The sequence below is a fragment of the Mesoplodon densirostris genome, chromosome 8 (genome assembly GCF_025265405.1).
Source record: "Mesoplodon densirostris isolate mMesDen1 chromosome 8, mMesDen1 primary haplotype, whole genome shotgun sequence".
NCBI lineage: Eukaryota > Metazoa > Chordata > Mammalia > Artiodactyla > Ziphiidae > Mesoplodon > Mesoplodon densirostris.
The window spans coordinates 66,233,699-66,254,413 of NC_082668.1; the positions used below are offsets into that span (position 1 = coordinate 66,233,699).

Here is a 20,715-nt window from a genome sequence, read left to right on the forward strand (position 1 = left end):
ATTCTAGAGCCCTAGGTTAAGAGAATTAACACAAACCTATGAACATGCCAGACCCACACTTAATAGTAAAAGGCATCCATTGGGCTTCCTATTAAAGCACTAGCGCATGAAAAGTTTTGTTACACATTTTCCCACAGTAAAAAAGAAAAATGATGTATTGTCTAAGTTTTTAATAAGACGGAGAAAATCATCCCATCTTTCCATGATTTGGGCTTTGGGACCAGTTCTGAAAATGTACTACAGCCAGTCTTCTTAAAGTCAAAGCAAGGTTGAGGAGAAGCAAGATGACGTTGCAGGGTTCCTCACAGGCATAGATGAAGCAAAGCCGCCAGAAGGAGGCTGTCTTAGTAGGTCATACAGGATGCCTGACAGAGGAACTGCAGGAAGAACCAGTACTAAAAGCCCTGCTGGATAAGGTGAGTCCCCATGTGTGAAATCTGACTTTGACTGACAAACTCAAATTCTTCAAATTGCTGCTGAATCTATCCCATTCAGCTGCACTTCAGATCGATGATTCCTAAACTTAAGAACAGATGCACATTTCTGAAGATTCAGGACTTTTCTGCATTGCTCCTCATCAAATCTGATTTGAACTCATAGGATGATTGTTAAAAACTCTTCCAGTTTAAAACTATCCTTCTTAGAGATATTTTAAGATAGCATTGCTGAGCAACTTGGTAACAGTTTTTACTTATTTTGCAAACCATTATGTATGTAGGTGAGCTAAAGGTCATTTAAAAGCAAGATATTATGTGATCTCATTTTGCATTCTGAATCCTTATTTTTACCTGCAATGCCATCTATCCTGGATCCACCCCATGACCTGGTAATTATTACCCAAGGGTCTCATCTTTTAGGACACACAAGGCTACTTCTGTTATAAACATACATACCAGTGCGGACAGACTAGAGACACTGAGGAGGAATATTGATAAAATGGCTGATGTCCCCACCTAAGACTAGAAGCCCTGCCCTTCTGAAGTGGGAACATTTAAGATTCATTTTAAACCTACTGGTAACCTCTGAAGATATCTGTGTATGTTGTCTCTATATAAAGAGAGTTCCAAGAATAGTCTGGACTCATGTCAAACATTGTAGCAAAAACTATTTCCTACTAAGTCCTTCTTGAGAATCTGAAATATGCCTTCAGAAATACCTCAGAGTCTTTTTCTATAGGAAAAAATCTTCCTCCCAAACTGCCAATAAATTGTTTTAATAAGTAAACAAATGCTGGAATGTAACCAAGTTGTAAAATTCTAAGTATTGTGTTGTTTTGCCTTTAACTATCCATGATAACTATCAACTCAGAGGGAGAAAAAAGTAAGGGACTAGATGTTCCCTCAACATATAGCAGCTGTGAAATGGTAACATTGGCCAAAACTGTTGGAACAGAGCTGCTTATTTCTGAAGAATGTTCAGGCACAGAGGGCGTGGCAGGAGGTATTGTGTCAATGGAGTCAATGAGAAACCTCCTTGAAAACTTAAGATCAGCTCTGTGCTCTGTGACCACCTAGAGGGGTGGGATAGGGAGGGTGGGAGGGAGATGCAAGAGGGTGGAATTATGAGGATATATGTATAGCTGGTTCACTTTGTTATAAAGCAGAAACTAACACGCCATTGTAAAGCAATTATACTCCAATAAAGATGTTAAAAAAAAAAAAAAAAAACCTTTCCTATTTTCAGAGCTGCCTCCATGTTCTCTGTGTGTCTTCAGTGGATATGCAGCCAAGACTGGAATGCTCTGTCAGTACCCTCTCAAGAGGGAAATACTTTAATTTTTCCTTCTTTAATTTTTTCTTCACCTTTTCCTCCTGTGCTTCCTGCTTCTCCTCTTCTGCCTCTGTATAATCCTTCTCCTCCTCATTAAATTTTCTGGGATTTTAAAGACAAGGCTGAATGTGGTTTAGATATTTGAAACTTGAAAAAGATTGCTTTTGTTGACTTTTATTTACTCATATGTTTGGGGTGATCCATGGGCTTGCAAGGGAGTGTCACTGTGGGTAGGAATGGCGTGAAGAGAGAAAACAAACATTTATTACCTGTTGGCTAAGTGCGAGGAATAGAGCTAGTCATTTTACTATTACACTGAATAATCACACCAACTCCATGAGGTAAATATTGTTTTTTTCCTTATCGAATGAGGGAAATTTTCAAAATTAAAATGATGCCCAAGATCATGCAGTTTGTAACTAACAGAGGTAGATATGAATCCACTTCTGTCCAACTCTGAAGTGCATGCTCTTTCAAGTAAATATACATGGGAAGAAGATAAGGCTTATATGAGTTTGCAGACAAAGGAATTTGGGGGGGAAAATTCCATGAAATATGTCACTTTGTATTTCTTAGTATAATAAATATCTTAGCTTCTGCTTATATTCTGTGCTTTGTGCTAATCATTAATGCAGTGTTGAAATTAGGAGCTTACATACTAGTAGGGTAGGCAAAGAATTAATCATTTAGAATTTAATTATTAGCAATTAATTGATCAATTTTGGATCATGATAGGAAGTAAACAAAGTGAGATGCTAGACAGTAATTGGGAGCAGAGGGCAACCTAATTATATTCAGTGACCAAGGAAGGCTTCTTTAAGGAAATAACATTTAAGCTGAGACCTGAAGGATAAAAAGGAGCTGGCTTTGCCAAGAACGGGAAGATGAATGTCCCAGGCAGAGACAACAGAGACTAGGGTGAAAGGAACATAGTAAACTAGGGAGAGAGGTGAACACAGAGATTGGAGAAATTGGTGGGAGTCTGGTGATGCTGAAATGTATGTGTACATTAATACACTTGATATTTATTCAAAATGTAGTGGAAAGCCATTGAAGGGTAAGATATAGAGGAGTGATATGATATGATTTACATTAAAACAGAATCTATCTGGTTGTTGAATGCATCTCTCCATCTAGTCTGTACTCTAGGAAGTGAAAATGTATCTTATAGCTCCATATTATGATGTCTGAGAGGACGGGGGCAGATTATGAGTTTTACTTTCTTTCCTTATTCCAAATCCATTGCTTAATTAGAATGCCATTGCTTTTCTCTTATCTATATGACAGTGGATAAGCAATAGTTTTATGACATTTGAGATTACAAGATTTAGTTCAGAATGTCATTGTCGCTCTCTTATCTGTGTGAGAGTGGATAAACAAGAGAGATCACCTTTCTGTTGGTTAGGGACTCTGCAGCATCCATGGGAAAGAGGCCCAGGAGTTGTTTAGTGCCATGGTCCTGCCAATAACATTATTCAGTGGTTAAAACATTATGAGGCATGGTTCGTAAAGGAATGGTTCTGGAACTACACTGTTTTATTTTGAACCCTAGCTCTACTATGTACCAGGTGGGAATCCTTGGGTGACTCACTTAACTTCTCTGTGTCTCAGATTTCTCACCTCTCACGTAGGGAAAATAATAGTATCTACCTCACGTGATAATTGTGAGAAGGAAATGAATTAAAACCTATGTAGCCCTTAGAACAGTGCCTGGAACATACTAATGAACAAATAAGGGCTAATTGTATCTAAAATTGTCAGATTAGAGCAGGATTAAGTTTAGTATTAGAGGTAGTCTACCAAAATTTGTTTCATCCATCCCTTTGCAAGTGGGCAAGAAGGTAAACACCACTTTTCTAATATGTGTATATTAATGAAGTGTTCGTAGGTTAATGAAGTTGCAGATATTGGGAGAGCTACTTGAAAGAAAGAGAATAAAAAAACAGGATTCTTGAGAACATCAATATTTAAGAAAAGAAAGAGGGGCAATAAAACTAGGCCATCAGAAGGAATGCTATCAAAAAATCTACAGACAAAAAGTGCTGGAGAGAGTGTGGAGAAAAGGGAACCCTTTTGCACTGTTGGTGGGAATGTACATAATTTTTTTTAGATTTTTATTGTATTTATTTATTTTTATACAGCAGGTTCTTATTAGTTATCCATTTTATACATATTAGTGTACATAGGTCAATCCCAAACTCCTAATTCATCCCACCCCACCCCCCCGCTATCCCCCCTTGGTGTCTGTATGTTTGTTCTCTACATCTGTGTCTATTTCTGCCTTGCAAACTGGTTTTTCTGTACCATTTTTCTAGATTCCACATATATGTGTTAATATATGATATTTGTTTTTCTCTTTCTGACTTACTTCACTCTGTATGACAGTCTCTAGGTCCACATCTCTACAAATGACCCAATTTGGTTCCTTTATATGGCTGAGTAATATTCCATTGTATATATGTACCACATTTTCTTCATCCATTCATCTGTCAATGGGCATTTAGGTTGCTTCCATGACCTAGCTATTGTAAGCAGTGCTGCAATGAACATTGGGGTTCATGTGTCTTTTTGAATTATGGTTTTCTCTGGGTATATGCCTAGTAGTTGGATTGCTGGGTCATGTGGTAATTCTATTTTTAATTTTTTAAGGAACCTCCATACTATTATCCATAGTGGTTGTATCAATTTACATTCCCACCAACAGTGCAAGAGGGTTCCCTTTTCTCCACACCCTCTCCAGCATTTGTTGTTTGTAGATTTTCTGATGATGCCCATTCTAACTGGTGTGAGATGATACCTCACTGTAGTTTTGATTTGCATGTCTCTAATAATCAGTAATGTTGAGCAGCTTTTCATGTGCATTTGCCCATCTGTATGTTTTCTTTGGAGAGATGTCTATTTAGGTCTTCTGCTCATTTTTTGATTGTTGGTTTTTTTCATATTGTTGTTGGTTTTTTTCATATTGAGCTGCATGAGCTGTTTATATATTTTGGAGATTAATCCTTTGTCCATTGATTCACTTGCAAATATTTTTTACAATTCTGAGGGCTGTCTTTCCATCTTGTTTATAGTTTCCTTTGCTGTGCAAAAGCTTTTAAGTTTCATTAGGTCCCATTTGTTTATTTTTGTTTTTATTCCCATTACTCTAGGAGGTGGGTCAAAAAAGATCTTGCTGTGATCTATGTCAAAGAGTGTTCTTCCTATGTTTTCCTCTAAGAGTTTTACAGTGTCTAGTCTTACATTTAGGTCTTTAATCCATTTTGAGTTTATGTTTATGGTGTTAGGGACTGTTCTAATTTCATTCTTGTACATGTAGCTGTTCAGTTTTCCCAGCACCACTTATTTAAGAGAGTGTCTTTTCTCCATTGTGTATTTTTGCCTCCTTTGTCATAGATTAGTTGACCATAGGTGAGTGGGTTTATCTCTGGGCTTTCTGTCCTGTCCATTGATCTATATTTCTGTTTTTGTGCCAGTACCATATTGTTTTGATGACTGTAGCTTTGTAGTATAGTCTGAAGTCAGGGAGTCTGATTCCTCCAGCTACATTGTTTTCCCTCAAGATTGTTTGACTATTCAGGGTCTTTTGTGTCTCCATACAAATTTTAAGATTTTTTTGTTCTAGTTCTGTAAAAAATGCCATTGGTAATTTGATAGGGATTGCATTGAATCTGTAGATTGCTTGGGGTAGTATAGTCATTTTCACAATGTTGATTTTTCCAATCCAAGAAAATAGTATATCTCTCCATCTGTCTGTGATATCTTTGATTTCTTTCATCAGTGTCTTATAGTTTTCTGAGTACAGGTCTTTTACCTCCTTAGGTAGATTTATACCTAGGTGTTTTATTCTTTTTGTTGCAATGGTGAATGGGATTGTTTCCTTAATTTCTCTTTCTGATCTTTCATTGTTAGTGCATAGGAATGCAAGAGATTTCTGTGCATTAATTTTGTATCCTGCAACTTTACCAAATTCATTGGTTAGCTCTAGTAGTTTTCTGGTGGCATCTTTAGGATTATCTATGTATAGTATCATGTCATCTGCAAAGAGTGACAGTTTAACTCCTTCTTTTCCAATTTGTATTCCTTTCATGCATGGCTGGGACTTCCAAAACTATGTTGAATAGTAGTAGCAAAAGTGGACATCCTTGTCTTTTTCCTGATCTCAGAGGAAATGCTTTCAATTTTTCACCATTGAGAATGATGTTTGCTGTGCGTTTGTCCTTTATGGCCTTTATTATGTTGAGGTAGTTTCCCTCCATGCCCATTTCCTGGAGAGTTTTTACCATAAATGGGTGCTGAATTTTGTCAAATGATTTTTCTGCATCTATTGAGATGATCATATGGTTTTTATCCTTCAGTTTGTTAATATGGTGTATCACATTGATTGATTTGAGTATATTGAAGAATACTTGCATTCCTGGGATAAATCTCAATTGATCATGGTGTATGATCCTTTTAATACACTGTTGGATTCTGTTTGTGCATATTTTGTTGAGGATTTTTGCATCTATATTTTTCAGTGATATTGGTTTGTAATTTTGTTTTTTTGTAGTATCTCTGTTTGGTTTTGGTATCAGGGTGAGGGTGGCCTCGTAGAATGAATTTGGGAGTGCTCCTTCCTCTGCAATTTTTTGGAAGAGTTTGAGAGGGATGGGTTTTAGCTCTTCTCTAAATGTTTGATAGAATTCACCTGTGAAGCCATCTGGTCCTGGACTTTTGTTTGTTGGAAGATTTAAAATCACAGTTTCAATTTCAGTGCTTGTCATTTGTCTGTTTATGTTTTGTATTTCTTCCTGGTTCAGTCTCAGAAGGTTGTGCATTTCTAAGAATTTGTCCATTTCTTCCAGGCTGTCCATTTTATTGGCATATAGTTGTTTGTAGTAGTCTCTTATGATGATTTTTATTTCTGCAGTGTCTGTTGTAACTTCTCCTTTTTCATTTCTAATTTTATTGATTTGTCTTCTCCCTCTTTTTCTTGATGAGTCTGGCTAAAGGTTTATCAATTTTGTTTATCTTCTCAAAGAAGAAGCTTTTAGTTTTATTGATCTTTGCTGTTGTTTTCTTTGCTTCTATTTCATTTATTTCTGCTCTGCTCTTTATGATTCCTTTCCTTCTACTAACTTTGAGTTTTGTTTGTTCTTCTTTCTCTAGTTCCTTTAGGTGTAAGGTTAGATTGTTTATTTGAGATTTTTCTTTTTTCTTGAGGTAGGATTGTATTGTTATAATCTTCCTTCTTAGAACTGCTTTTGCTTCATCCCACAGGTTTTGGATCATCATGTTTTCACTGTCATTTGTCTATTGGTATTTTTTGATTTCCTCTTTGATTTCTTCAGTGATCTCTTGGTTATTTAGTAATGTATTGTTTAGCCTCCATGTGTTTATGGTTTTTACGGTTTTTTCCCTGTAATTGATTTTTAATCTCATAGCATTGTGGTCAGAAGAGATGCTTGATATGATTTCAATTTTCTTAAATTTACTGAGGCTTGATTTGTGACCCAAGATGTGATCTATCCTGGAGAATGTTCCCTGTGCACTTGAGAAGAAAGTGTAATCTGCTGTTTTCAGATGGAATGTCCTATAAATATCAATTAAATCTATCTGGTCTATTGTGTCATTTAAAACATGTGTTTCTTTATTAATTTTCTGTCTGGATGATCTGTCCATTGGTATAAGTGAGGTGTTAAGGTCCCCCACTATTATTGCATTACTGTTGATTTCCTCTTTTATAGCTGTTAGCATTTGCCTTATGTATTGAGGTGCTCCTATGCTGGATGCATATATATTTATAATTATTATATCTTCTTCTTAGATTGATCCCTTGATCATTATATAGTGACCTTCCTTGTCTCTTATAACATTCTTTATTTTAAAGTCTATTTTATCTTATATGAGTATTGCTACTCTGGCTTTCTTTTGATTTCCATTTTCATGGGATATCTTTTTTCATCCCCTCACTTTCAGTCTGTATGTGTCCCTAGATCTGAAGTGGGTCTCTTGTAGACAGCATATATATATATATGTATATATATATATATATATACATATATGTATATATATATGTCTTGTTTTTGTATCCATTCAGTGAGCCTGTGTCTTTTGGTTGGAGCGTTTAATCCATTCACATTTAAGGTGATTATCAATATGTATGTTCCTCTTACCATTTTCTTAATTGTTTTGGGCTTGTTTTTCTAGGTTCTTTTCTTCTCTTGTGTTTCCCACTTAGAGAAGTTCCTTTAGCATTTGTTGTAGAGCTGGTTTGGTGGTGCTGAATGCTCTGAGCTTTTGCTTGTCTGTAAAGCTTTTGATTTCTCTGTCAAATCTGAATGAGATCATTGTCGGGTAGACTAATCTTGGTTGTAGGTGCTTCCCTTTCAACACTATATATATGGTGCCAATCTCTTCTGGCTTGTAGAGTTTCTGCTAAGAAATCAGCTGTTAACCTTATGGGAGTTCCCTTATATGTTGTTTGACATTTTTTCCCTTGTTGCTTTTAATAATTTTTCTTTGTCTTTAGTTTTTGTCAATTTGATTACTGTGTGTCTCAGCATGTTTCTCTTTGGGTTTATCCTGCCTGGAACTCTGTGCTTCCTGGACTTGGGTGGCTATTTCCTTTCCCATGTTTTTGGGAAGTTTTTGACTATAATCACTTCAAATATTTCCTCGGGTCCTTTCTCTCTCTCCTCTCCTTCTGGGACCCCTACAGTGTGAATGTTGGTGCATTTAATGTTGTCCCAGTGGTCCCTTAGGCTGTCTTCACTTCTTTTCATTCTTTTTTCTTTATTTTGTTCTGCGGCAGTGAATTCCACCATTCTGTCTTCTGGATCACTTATCCATTCTTCTGCTTCAGTATTGATTCCTTCTAGTGTATTTTTCATTTCAGTTTTTGTATTGTTCATCTCTGTTTGTTTGTTCTTTAATTCTTCTAGGTGTTTGTTCTTTAATTCTTCTAGGTCTTTGTTAAACATTTCTTGAACCTTCTCGATCTTTGCCTCCATTCTTTTTCCGAGGTCCTGGATTATCCTCACTATCATTATTCTGAATTCTTTTTCTGGAAGGTTGCCTATCTCCACTTCATTTAGTTGTTTTTCCAGGGTTTTATCTTTTTCTTTCATCTGGTACATAATCCTCTGCCTTTTCATTTTGTCTATCTTTCTATGAATGTGGTTTTCGTTCTACAGGCTGCAGAATTGTAGTTTTTCCTGCTTCTGGTGGTGGGAATATAAATTGATACAACCACTATGTAGAACAGTATGGAGGTTCCTTAGAAAACTAAAAGTAGAAATACCATATGGCCCAGCAATCCCACTACTGGACATATACCCTGAGAAAACCATAATTCAAAAGTACACATGTATCCCAGTGTTCTTTGCAGCACTAGTTACAATAGCCAGGACATGGAAGCAACCTAAATGTCCAATGACAGATTAATGGATAAAGAAGTTGTGGTACATATATACAATGGAATATTACTCAGCCATTAAAAGGGTCGTTTGTAGAGATGTGGATGAACCTAGAATTTGTCATACAGAGTGAAGTAAGCCAGAAAGAGAAAAAAATATGTCGTATATTAATGCATATATGGGGAATCTAGAGAAATGGTACAGATGGACATATTTGCAGGGCAGAAATAGAGATGTAGATGTAGAGAACGGATATGTGGACACAGCAGGGGAAGGGGAGGGTAGGACGAATTGGGAGATTAGGATTGACATATATACACTATCATGAGTAAAATAGATAGCTAGTGGGAACATGCTATAAAGCACAGGAATCTCAGCTTGGTGCTCTGTGAAGACCTAGATGGGTGGGATGGGGGGGGTGGGAAGGAGGTCCTAGAGGGAAGGTATATAGGTATACATGTAGCTGATTTGCTTCATTGTACAGCAGATACTAACACAAAGTTGTAAAGCAATTATACTCTAATCAAAAAAAGAAGGAATGTTCTAAAAAGGTAGAAGAATAGGTGAAAGTAGGTAATAGTGGTAAAGAGATCAGCAGAATGAATAGTGAAAACAAATCCCCATTGATTGTGCCTTTAGGACAATATTGACCTTTGTTCAGTTGGTCTTCGGGTAGACTTGGAAAAAGAAGTTGGTTTGTAGCCAGTGGTTAAAACCTATTTATGAAGTGAATTATAAACAACTCTTCTAACAGGAAAAAGGAAGAAGAGAGGGGAAGTGATAGCTTTGAAAGGAGGCTGGAGTTGTGTGTGTGTGTGTTTGTGTGTGTGTGTGTGTGTGTGTGTACATCCAAAATATATGGGGGAATGAAAACTTGTTTGTAATGTGTGAATATAATGTAATGGAAAAGAGACTGTATACATCTAAATTTAAAGACAGGGCTTCCCTGGTGGTGCAGTGGTTGAGAGTCCACCTGCCAATGCAGGGGACGCGGGTTCGTGCCCTGGTCCGGGAGCATCCCACATGCCGCGGAGCGGCTAGGCCCGTGAGCCATGACCGCTGGGCCTGTGCATCCGGAGCCTGTACTCTGCAACGGGAGAGGCCACAACAGTGAAAGGCCTACGTACCGAGAAAAAAAAAAAAAAAAAAAAAAAAAATATATATATATATATATATATATATTTAAAGACATATTTAATTGAATGAGTTTCCTAAAGCAAGATATAATAGACTCATTATAAAAGAGGCAATTAAGAGCATCCTGACTGAGTTTGTATCTTATATCCAGCATTTCCTAGTTGTAGCCATGGGCATATTGCTGAAGCTCTCTGTGCCTCAGTTTCCACATCTGTAAAATTGGGGTAATATTAGGACCTACCACAGGTGGCTGGGGTCATGTGTTGTGCCCATATGCATCCCAAGCATATAGTAAGTGCAATAGAAGTAACAGCTATTTTGTAAAGGAAGGGAGATAACATTTTCTTTGAAATTGAAGAGTGAGTCAGGCAAAGGAGTAACTGAATTGTGAAAGACAAGGGAGGGAATTAGAAAATTTTCTTAACAGAAACCCTCTACTTCCTCAATAAATGAGAAGAAAAGTTCTCTTCTGGCAATGAGGAAGGCAGGCATGGGGTCTGAAATTTAGAGAAAGTGGTAAAATTTGAGCATAGGTTCTGTTAAATGGCAAAGAAGGATGAAATAAAAAGATGATCAAGAAGGACTTAGGGACTAGCCAATATGAATACACTTGTCAAAGAACCAGTGTGCCACCTCGTGAGATTTTCTCCAGCAGGTTTTACCAGCTGGTGGATGCTGTAGTTACCACCCTACACAGACTGAAGGTCAGAAGGAGGTAGAGATTTAGTAAGGGATCTGTTATCACAGTCATTCATTAAGTCATTCCATCAGGAATGCTACCATCTTTAAAAATGTTTTATTATTATATCATCTTCAAATATTTTATTATTTTTAGTATTTATTATTTTCCTTGTAGAAAGATATATGCAATATAAAATTTAGCCATTTTCAAGCATACAACTTATTTGCATAGTACAAATATGCTACAAATGTAGCATTTCATACATTTACACTGTTGTGCAACAATTACTACTATGCATCTCCAGAAATTTTTTTATCATCCAAACTAAAACTCTGTACCATTAAAGAACTACTCTGGGAAGAAATGGACAAATTCTTAGAAATGCATAACCTGCAAAGACTGAATCAGGAAGAAAGAGAAAATATGAACAGACCAATCACAAGCACTAAAATTGAAACTGTGATTAAAAATCTTCCAACAAACAAAAGCCCAGGACCAGATGGCTTCACAGGCGAATTCTATCAAACATTTAGAGAAGAGCTAACACCTATCCTTCTCAAACTCTTCCAAAATATAGCAGAGGGAGGAACACTCCCAAACTCATTCTACGAGGCCACCATCACCTTGATACCAAAGCCAGACAAGGATGTCACAAAGAAAGAAAACTACAGGCCAATATTACTTATGAACATAGATGCAAAAATCCTCAACAAAATACTAGCAAACAGAATCCAACGGCATATTAAAAGGATCATAAACCATGATCAAGTGGGGTTTATTCCAGGAATGCAAGGATTCATCAATATATGCAAATCAATCAACGTGATACACCATATTAACAAATTGAAGGAGAAAAACCATATGATCATCTCAATAGATGCAGAGAAAGCTTTCGACAAAATTCAACACCCATTTCTGATAAAAACCCTGCAGAAAGTGGGCACAGAGGGAACTTTCTTCAACATAATAAAGGCCATATATGACAAACCCACAGCCAACATCGTCCTCGATGGTGAAAAACTGAAACCATTTCCACTAAGATCAGGAACAAGACAAGGCTGCCTACTCTCACCACTATTATTCAACATAGTTTTGGAAGTTTTAGCCACAGCAATCAGAGAAGAAAAGGAATCCAAATCGGAAAAGAAGTAAAGCTGTCACTGTTTGCAGATGACCTGATACTATACATAGAGAATCCTAAAGATGCTACCAGAAAACTAGTAGAGCTAATCAATGAATTTGGTAAAGTAGCAGGATACAAAATTAATGCACAGAAATCTCTGGCATTCCTGTACACTAATGATGAAAAATCTGAAAATGAAATCAAGAAAACACTCCCATTTACCATTGCAACAAAAAGAATAAAATATCTAGGAATAAACCTACCTAAGGAGACAAAAGACCTGTATGCAGAAAATTATAAGACACTGATGAAAGAAATTAAAGATGATACAAATAGATGGAGAGATATACCATGCTCCTGGATTGGAAGAATCAATAATGTGAAGATGACTCTACTACCCAAAGCAATCTACAGATTCAATGCAATCCCTATCAAACTACCACTGGCATTTTTTACAGAACTAGAACAAAAAATTTCAAAATTTGTTTGGAAAAACAAAAGATCCTGAATAGCCAAAGCAATCTTGAGAGTGAAAAACAGAGCTGAAGGAATCAGGCTCCCTGACTTCAGACTATACTACAAAGCTACAGTAATCAAGACAGTGTGGTACTGGCACAAAAACAGAAAGATAGATCAATGGAACAGGATAGAAAGCCCAGAGATAAACCCACACACATATGGTCACCTTATCTTTGATAAAGGAGGCAGCAATGTACAGTGGAGAAAGGCCAGCCTCTTCAATAAGTGGTGCTGGGAAAACTGGACAGGTACATGTAAAAGTATGAGATTAGATCACTCCCTAACACCATACACAAACATAAGCTCAGAATGGATTAAAGACCTAAATGTAAGGCCAGAAACTATCAAACTCTTAGAGGAAAACCTGGGCAGAACACTCTATGACATAAATCACAGCAAGGTCCTTTTTGACCCACCTCCTAGAGAAATGGAAATAAAAACAAAAATAAACAAATGGGACCTAATGAAACTTCAAAGCTTTTGCACAGCAAAGGAAACCATAAACAAGACCAAAAGACAACCCTCAGAATGGGAGAAAATATTTGCAAATGAAGCAACTGACAAAGGATTAATCTCCAAAATTTACAAGCAGCTCATGCAGCTCAATAGTAAAAAAACAAACAACCCAATCAAAAAATGGGCAGAAAACCTAAATAGACATTTCTCCAAAGAAGATATACAGACTGCCAACAAACACATGAAAGAATGATCAACATCATTAATCATTAGAGAAATGCAAATCATAACTACAATGAGATATCATCTCACACCAGTCAGAATGGCCATCATCAAAAAATCTAGAAACAGTAAATGCTGGAGAGGGTGTGGAGAAGAGGGAACACTCTTGCACTGCTGGTGGGAATGTGAATTGGTACAGCCACTATGGAGAACAGTATGGAGGTTCCTTAAAAAACTACAAATAGAACTACCATATGACCTTGCAATCCCACTACTGGGCATATACTCTGATAAAACCATAATTCAAGAAGAGTCATGTACCAAAATGTTCATTGCAGCTCTATTTACAATAGCTCGGAGATGGAAACAACCTAAGTGTCCATCATCTGATGAATGGATAAAGAAGATGTGGCACATGTCTACAATGTAATATTACTCAGCCATAAAAAGAAACGAAACTGAGCCATTTGTAACGAGGTGGATAGACCTAGAGTCTGTCATACAGAGTGAAGTAAGTCAGAAAGAGAAAGACAAATACCGTATGCTAACACATATATGGAATTTAAGAAAAAAACAAATGTCATGAAGAACCTAGGGGTAAAACAGGAATAAAGTTACAGACCTACTTGAGAATGGACTTGAGGATATGGGGAGGGGCAAGGGTAAGCTGTGACAAAGCGAGAGAGAGGCATGGACATATATACACTACCAAATGTAAGGTAGATAACTAGTGGAAAGCAGCCGCATAGCACAGGGAGATCAGCTCGGTGCTTTGTGACCGCCTCGAGAGGTGGGATAAGAGGGTGGGAAGGAGGGAGATGCAAGAGAGAAGGGATATGGGAACAGATGTATATGTATAACTGATTCACTTTGGTATAAAGCAGAAACTAATAAAAAAAATTAAACTGAAAAAGAAAAAAAAGAACTACCCTACATTACCCTCTTCTCCCAACTGCTGGTCACCACTCTTCTGCTCTCTCTTCATCAATTTGACTATTCTAGGTACCTCATATAAGTGGAGTCATACAATATTTTTCCTTTTGTGTCTGGTTTATTTAACTTAGGATAATATTTTCAAGGTTCACCCATGTTGTACCATGTATTTGAATTTCATTCCTTTCTGAGGTTGAATAATATTTCATTGTAGGTATGTGACATATTTTTTATGTATCACATCTGTATCACATCCGTCCAAGAACATACAGGTTGTTTCCACCTTTTGGTTATTGTGAATAATACTGTTATAGATCTATATCTATATATCTATCAGGAGCAACTGGAGTTTATCACAAAAATGCAAGGTTGGTTTAATAGCCAAAAATCAATCAAATCATTTCACCATAATAACAGCAAAAACAAAAATAAAAACATATGGCCCTTTCAACAGATGCAGTAAAAGCCTGTGATCTAATTCAATACTCATTCATGAAGGAAAAATAAAAACATAGGAAACTAGGAATAGAAAGAAACATCTTCAATCTGTTAAAGAGCATGCACATAAAAATCAACATCATTTTTATTGGTAAAATACTGAATATTTTCTACAAAGATTTGGAACAATAAAACAATCTTACTTTAACTACTTCTATCAATATTTTATTAGAGGTCAGAACAAGTGTAGTAAGGCAAGAAAATAATAGGAAGTGTGATGACTGGAAGGGAAGAATAAAAGTGTTTCTTTGCAGATTATGTGATTGTATTGTAGTAAGTCCTAAGGAGTCTACAAAGTTTTACTAAAAATAATAAGTGATTTTAGCAAGTTCAAGAATACAATTCACTAAAACCGATTTTATTAATTAAAAAATAAAATATAATTTATATTAATAATTATTTAAAACTTTGGAATAAAATTAACCAAAGACAAGTAAAACCTGTACATCAAAATCTCCAAAATGTTGCTGAGATAAATTTAAAAGCATATAAAATATTGAGAGATATATTGTATTACTGGATTGGAAAACTCATTGTTGTTAAGATGTCAGTTTTCCTCCAATAATTTGTAGATTCACTTCAATCCAAATTAAAATCACAGTGGGTTATTTTGTAGAAATTAATAAGATGATTCTAAATCTTGTATGGAAATACAAATAATGTATCTAGATTAGTTGAAACAATCTTGAAAATTGTGAAGAAACAACCTTGAAGAACAAAATTGCAAATTTCATATTATCTGATTTTAAGAATTATTTTAAAGCCAACCTAATCAAGATTGGGTGGAATTTGCATAAGATCAGAGTCACAACTCAGCTGAACAGACTAGACAGTCTAGAAATAAATCTACACATAAATGTCAATTGATTTTAGACAAAGGTGTGAAGGCAATTCAATGGAGAGAGAATATTCTTTTCTTTTTTTTTATGGTGGGGCAACCATCACTACCATCATTTTAGCATATTTCTATCATCCCCAAAAGTCTGCTGTCAATCCCTGTTCCTACTCACACCATCAGGCAATCACTAATCTGATTTCATAAAGGAAATTCTTTTTCAACATATGGTCTATAGCAACTGTATAAACACATGGAATGAAATTTACCATGTCTACTTTGCAATATGCACAAACATTAGAAATGGATCATATACCTGAAAGTAAAATCTAAAGCAATAATCTTAAAAAAAAATGTGAGAATACCTTTGTGACCTTGGGTTATGTGAATATTTCTTGACAAGGAAACAAAAAGCAATAGACATAAAGAAGATTAAATTTTAAAATGAATTTCACCAAAGTGATTTTTTTAAAGTGTCCATCAAAAGATACCATTATGAAAATAAAAATGCAAGTCACAGGCTAGAGAAAATATTCATAATCCATATATCTGACAGAGGACTTGCATCCAGAATACATAAATAATTTCTACAAATCATTAATAAAACGTTAACTAGCCAATATAAACAGGCTAGATAATTGAACAGCCACTTATCAAAAGATATGGCAAGCCAAAAGCCCACTGAACCATTCTCCACTTGGGTTAAATAAAAACCACTTCATGCTCATTTGAAGAACTAAATTAAAGACTGATAATACTAAATGTGATGATTTGGAGGAACTAGAACTTTCATATGTTACTGATGGGGGTACAAAGCAGTACACCCCTTTGGAAAACTGTTTGGCTATTTCTTACAAAGTTAAACATACTCCATCAACCCACTGCCCAGAAATTCCACTCTTAAGTATTTACAAGAGAAATGAAGCATATGTTCACAAACAGCAGTGTGCCAAAATGTTTACAGCAATTCATAGTAGCCCCAGACTGCTAAAACCCAAATATCCTTAAGAGAAAAAAGGATAAATTCTGATATATTCATATGATGGGATTCTACTCAGCATTTATAATAGAATATAGCACTGTATAATGAATAACACTGAAGAATTAAGCAACAACAAAAACACCAAAACATTTGGTTGAATAAAAGAATCCAGACACAATAGAGTACATGCCCTATGATACAATTTGTAAACATTTCAAATACAAGGTAAAAGTTGTATATATTGATTGAAATCAGAGCAGTAGCTGCCTATGAGTCTTGAGAATGATTGTAGAGCAGCATGAAGGAAATTTTTGGTATGATGGAAATGTTCTCTGCATTGGGTACAGGGTTGTATATATTAGTTAAAAATCATTGAATTATACACTTAAATGTGCACATCTCATTGTATATAAATGTTGTCTTAATTTAAAACAAATGTTACTTTGGTAACATTGGTTAATAAATAAGAAGACCATTAATAGGAAGGGGAAGCACCTGTGTCAGTAGCATTGACTTTTTTGTGCCTCCCTGAATACTATGCCCTTTCATAGTTCCTTACTATCCTCCCTTCAGCTCTAACTGGTCCTTCACAAAATTTTCCCTTATCTCTTTTGTATCCACCTCCTTTATAAGGCAATCTCTGCTCTTCTTTTTTGATAACTCTCTTCAATTCTCCTCTTTCTCCACTTTAAGACCAATTCTGATACTCCTTATTCCTATTAAGGTGTGAGTGACAAATAGCATGTTAAACTGTTGACTTTCTGCCGAATATTTATTTTTTATAAGTGAAATGCTAGAACTCAGTGTCAAAGAAGTAGCTCAAAATAATTTGCACTATCTCAATAAATTTAGAATTTTATCTTTTATATTTTAATCAGTTGCTCAACTAATACTGAGTTGTCAGAGAGTTTGATGAACCAGGAGATAAATTGAAGAGCTGTCAATCTGGGGAGAAGTGGGCAGATCTTAACCAAATAAGGACTTAATGAATGTACATAAACAAAATGACAAATGTTTCTGAAAGGGGGGGCGTCTTCTAGGACTCTTTCCTCTTCTTCTCTTCCATACATTTTACTTTCTATTCTATCACTGAATGTTTGAAAAATCACTCTAGTGGGCCTCCTCAATTCTGTGACCATTCCTATTCATCTTGCTCAAATTCTGCTGTCTCTCACTTGTCCTAAGATATCACCTTATTCGCCTCTGTGATTCCAGTTGTGTCCATCTCCTTTCTTACCAATTTTCCCTCCCCTTTCACTCTTCATCCTCTCTTTTTTAAAAATAAATTTATTTATTTATTTTTGGTTGCACTGGGTCTTCGTTGCTGCGCAGGCTTTCTCTAGTTGCGGCAAGTGGAGTGGAGGCTACTCTTCCCTGCGGTGCGTGGGCTTCTCATTGTGGTGGTTTCTCTTGTTGCAGAGCTTGGGCTCTAGGCACGTGGGCTGCAGTAGTTTTGGCACACGGGCTCAGTAGTTGTGGCTCGCAGGCTCTAGAGCACAGGCTCAGTAGTTGTTGCGCACAGGCTCCGTGGCATGTGGGATCTTCCCAGACCAGGGCTCAAACCCGTGTCCCCTGCATTGGCAGGTGAATTCTTAACCACTGTACCACCAGGGAAGTCCCTATCCTCTCATTGATTCTCTCCCAAATTCCAGCTACACTAAGTGTGGGTGGTTTGGAAAAAGATTATACCCTTTCATGTTTCTGTACCTTAGCATAGACTACTTCCTATTCCTGGAAAGTCCACGCCATGGCACTGACTTCATTAAGATCCAAGTAGTTAACTAACTTTTTTCAGGAAGCCATAGTCTGCTCTCTCCTGTGCATGCTTCCCTTTGATGGCTTCTGCTTATTATTATACATGCCATTTTGTCCTTTTGCCTGCTAGATTGTAAACTCCTTGAGAAAGGGATTGTGATAATCTACGTATTCTATTTTCTGGCCCAGTGTCTGACCCACTGTAAGCATTCAATAAATATTTGTTGATCTAATGTTTTATGAGAAATATTTAAAAAGATAACTAAACTTTCTTTTCTTTCTGTTTGAAATGTTTGTGTGTATGTATATTTGCTTCAGGTTTTTTTGTTTTGTTTTGTTTTATTTTTGGTCTTCTTCCTTTTTTACACACATATACACACATGGAAAACCATTAACAAATGTTATTGAAGGAAGGTGCCAAAAGAAATTAACATAAATGGGTATATTCTCTGGAGTTGAACATTTTGCCATTTATTTTTCATGAGATAGCTTCTGAAACATCAGTCTTCACTGTAAAAAAAATCTAATGAAGCAAAGCTGACTTTAGGAGCCATATTTGTAAAAGAGAAGTAAAAAGATCAGTTAATATTCTTTTAAGAAGATGATTCTCCTTTACCCAGTTTACTTATGTGCAAATCACTGACCCACTTTTAACATAATGAGGATAATAGGTAGGTTTGGGTAGGTATCAAAATTAAAGTCTAAAGTCTGCGTCTAAATTATGAGTTGCTTGCTTGTGAGAAATTTCCTAACTGGGACGGCTTCCAAAAGCACTTTACCGTAGCTTCATGGAATTTTCTCAACTGTTTTATTTGGTTCCTTCTCCACACCTCTTCCCTTGTGCATAGAGGCACATCTGTCTGTTTTCTGCCTTATCAAGCATGCATCTACATCTGTGAGGAAAACTCCACTTCCTCAGCTAAAAACCTGTATCTGATTGTGGTATTAAAGCTCTACTTCCTCAGTTCAAAACATACATCAGACAAGACCAATTACTTCAAATGACTCATAGTAACAGGCAAAGCAAGAGTTGTCTTTTCAAAGCCTTTGAACTTCTCCTGCTTCAAAGGTGTACTAAAACGTGGTTATGAGGTGATTGTCTAAAATTGCCAAATTACCAGTTTCCAAGCTTTGACATTTGCTATTTTGCATAACTAGACAAAAGAAATCAGTGAGATTACATTCCAGGGGGAAAAGAGACCAAAGAAAGGGCAGACAAAAAAGTAACTATGACATCGGTGTGGCTGGTGGCCATGATGCCTCTTAGGCAAAGGGCAGGAATTAACTATTGATAGTATCAGATTACTAAGTTAAGCAAGCAGATATTTTTCATTCTTATTCTTGCTCTTAAAAACATAAAAAATATATTACTCTGAGAATGAACAGTGAATAAGATTTTTCTTAAAGAAGCCACTGTCCAGAAGTTTTGCCTGATATTTTGAATTCTGGTGAAATACTTCCTGATACTCGCTTATGTGTCAAAAATGTCAGTAGTGGTAAAAGTAGTCAAAACTCATAATTGCCTGCCAGCTGTCTGGTGATTTGCGTGAATTGAATTTGTGGCCATATCTGTTCCTGTCCTTTCTCCAGAGTGAATTTAGTCTGACCTTCTTCAAGGGAAATACTTTCTATAGGTTTACTGCCTTCCTACCATACCTTTCAATAACATAAAAGGCTTTTTATTTTACTTCTTGTAAACATCTTTAAAAATGTTTACCTTCTTTATAAAACTTCTTCCTAAGCACAGCAAGAACAGCTGAGCCTAATGGCTATGGGCAAGTTCTCTAGAGCCAGATGCCTCAGTTCAAATCCTGGTTCTGTACGTCCATTCACCTGGATGCCTTTAGATGGGCTACTGACTTCTCCCTTTCTAAGTTTCTGCATCTACAAAATGGGGATAATGTTGGGAATTCCCTGGCGGTCCAGTAGTTAGGACTCTGAGCTTTCACTGCCGAGGGCCCAGGTTCAATGTCTGGTGGGGTTTAATCCCTGGTGGGGGAACTAAGATCTTACAAGCCTCACGATGCGGCCAAAAAAAAAAAAAAAATGGGGATAATGTAACAGTACCTACCCCATGGGTTGTTATGAGCGAGAAATACATTAATATTTATAAAGCATTTCAAATAGTATCTGGCACATGGTAAGCCATATATGTGCTTTGTAAAATATTTTAAAATTATGAAGTGTGTATATTTAATTTACTTTTCAGAGCTTGATTAAATTAAGAGCACAATGATTTTGTTTTTCAAAAGTGAGATAATCTGATGAGAAAAAATGCTGAGGCTCACTGCCTGAGTCTAAGGAGAAGTACTTGGTAGTTGGAACTAGCCAGCTTCTCCCGTAATCTGCACCATACCAAGCCACTAAAGAGTTCCCCTGGCAGAAAGTTCAAACATACTACTGAAT

General features: G+C 36.3%; 1 pseudogene; it reads left to right on the plus strand.

Annotated features, from left to right (window-relative positions):
* The first annotated feature begins 314 nt into the window (after window positions 1-314).
* LOC132494744 (large ribosomal subunit protein eL6-like) overlaps window positions 315-20,715 on the plus strand; it is a 35,295-nt pseudogene continuing 14,894 nt past the window's right edge.